General features: G+C 34.9%; 1 non-coding gene across 1 annotated transcript; it reads right to left on the bottom strand.

The window, feature by feature from the left end:
* Positions 1-2,093: 2,093 nt before the first annotated feature.
* Positions 2,094-2,167, bottom strand: TRNAA-UGC (transfer RNA alanine (anticodon UGC)). Its single transcript has one exon. It is a non-coding gene; the product is annotated as a tRNA-Ala (tRNA).
* Positions 2,168-2,476: the final 309 nt, after the last annotated feature.

Genomic DNA, 2,476 nt, shown 5'->3' on the forward strand with positions numbered 1-2,476 from the left:
TTTTTAATTACTCAACATTCATTGATAGTAGTGTGTCAGAGAGAATGTTTTTCATAATAGAAAATGATATTTCTACTTCGACAGAAGTTATTGGAGCATACATAAAACAAGCTAATGTAGCTGGACGCATTTCGGTAACAGCATTTTCACCTTTTAGAATATCACAAATTGTTTTCAATTGTTTCAAGTCCTTATTTGCACTCACTACCCATTTGCACTTTTCTGCAACAGCTGACCCCTTTTCTCCTGGCACTTCCATCATCTGCTGCATAGATTCCTCGTACATTTTCATGGATGCTACAAGGTATTTTTTTAAAGTTCTGTAATTGTAATTGTCTCTGGGAATGCGCCATAATGTGCAAAAATAAACTTGAAGAGCACAGGAGTTTTTTCACTTCACGAATTGAAGCCGCTTCATTTTCTGGAAGAGCATCTATCACCTCACTGTTTTTTTCAAGGTTGTTAGCATAATATGTAACTGCTGATATCCAGGTTCCCCATCTGGTTAAGACTGGTTGCGGAGGTAAGCTAAGCTCAAATGCAACTTCCTTAAATTTTCGGGTTCGAGAGGGAGATTTCAGAAATATCTTCTTTGTGTTCGAAATCAACCTGTCCACTTCAGCACTTCAGCAGCACAAGGAAATGTTAACCGAAAGGCAATATCCTAACTGAGCATGAAATACATTTTTCTCACACTTTTCTCCTTCAGCAATGTTGAAACATGCATGAGTTCAATATTACTTAAATAATGCAAAAAATATTCACATAATAAACGAAAGAAAAATAAATGCCAACAACGTTTTTTGGAGAAAAAGAATTTATATACACATTTTTTTTAAAAAATGGTCAAATTTAATTGAAAAAGGCAAAAAAAGGCATTATAATTAAAATAGGCAGTGGGGTCACAAATAGGCGAAATAGGCAAAATGAAAAGGTTTTTAAAACATTCGAAACAACATGAGAAACGTATATCCGGAAAAAATTTATCAATATATGCAGTAGATAAAAAGAGGCATTTTGCCAAACTTCCGGGCTCTAGTTATTAACTAAAAAAGGAACAGTTTATTATGTACTAATTTATTTCATTTTTTGTTTTATAATTTACATTAAAATAAAAACGTTTACACTAGTATTTAAGATTACACTAATTTTGTTTTATAGCTATAGGTACCTTGGTTGTTCTGGTTTCCAAAGTTTCCAAAACAATCAAGGTTTACATATTGTAAATTGTTATACATAAATGCGTGAGTAATGTTAAAAGATTAGTATCGAGATATACATATGAAAAAGTTGGAGTAATGTTAGTAGGATTAGGATATAGTAAGATATTATATGCTGACCAATTATTCATTTGGTTGAACAAATCAAAGATTGGTTTACATTATGGTGGTTTTATAAAGAAGATATGTATGGAATAAGAAGGTGGTGCTATAGGTAGGAATAGCAGGGACACGTGCGTTATATTACACGTTGGCCTATTTTTAGAAAGACACCAGTAGGAGGTTAACCAGAAAGTGATTTGTAGGGGGAATACATGGTCAAATTTAGCCTCGAAATACTATCTATCGAACTATATACGAGCATGTCCCATAAAGAACCTGAATAGTTCATTTACCTCCTTAAGTATGTATGTAACCCAGTGACTAACAAATCCCGCCATTTAAGATCCCGAGTTCGAGTATGAGCATGGTGTTCTATATGACGTATCAATTTCTTAATCATAATTTTTCTCAACATCGCAATGTCAAAATTGGCAGAAAAGCGACGCTAAATGACACAAATTTGACTCCAAAAAGATTCGCCTTAAAAAAAAAAAAATGCGAACTTATGCATCTGCTTTACAAAACCAGGTTACATGTATTACACATTCATATTCATTTTAAAGAATACTGTATCGGCATCCGGGAATTTTAACGATAAACCGATATACCTATTCCTTTATATGCACACACACACACACATATTTCATAGGATTTAGGATACCTAACATACACGTGCACGTAAATGCTGAGTTGCTGTTTTAAGTCCACTTTATGCACAGTAAGGCTAATCGGGACTGGACCTACAGTTTAAAGTGGAATCCGAACCACTTGTGCCTCCACCGGGTATCGAACCCGAGTCCCCTTGATTGCAAGGCAATGACGCTACCACTGCGCCATGGGGAGGCTCCCGTGCACGTAAATGAATATCTTCAATTCTACACACTATTTCTTCCTGAAATGATGGTTTTAGAAACTCGGGAATGGAAATTCAATATACCAAAGAAATTTCCAACAGGGTATAATGCAAAAAACTGATATATAAATATACAGGGTGTTCCTTTTAGAGGGATCTAGAAATAAACGCCCTTTAAAGACTGAGGAAGATAATGTTATGATTTCCACTTTACAAGATACAGAAGCTCTCCCAGTTTATACACCAACAGCTAGTGAACACACATGATTGCGCACACACATATGCTACAGAACATTTGGCG

The sequence above is a fragment of the Lepisma saccharinum genome, chromosome 18 (genome assembly GCF_977018435.1).
Source record: "Lepisma saccharinum chromosome 18, izLepSacc3.1, whole genome shotgun sequence".
Lineage (NCBI taxonomy): Eukaryota > Metazoa > Arthropoda > Insecta > Zygentoma > Lepismatidae > Lepisma > Lepisma saccharinum.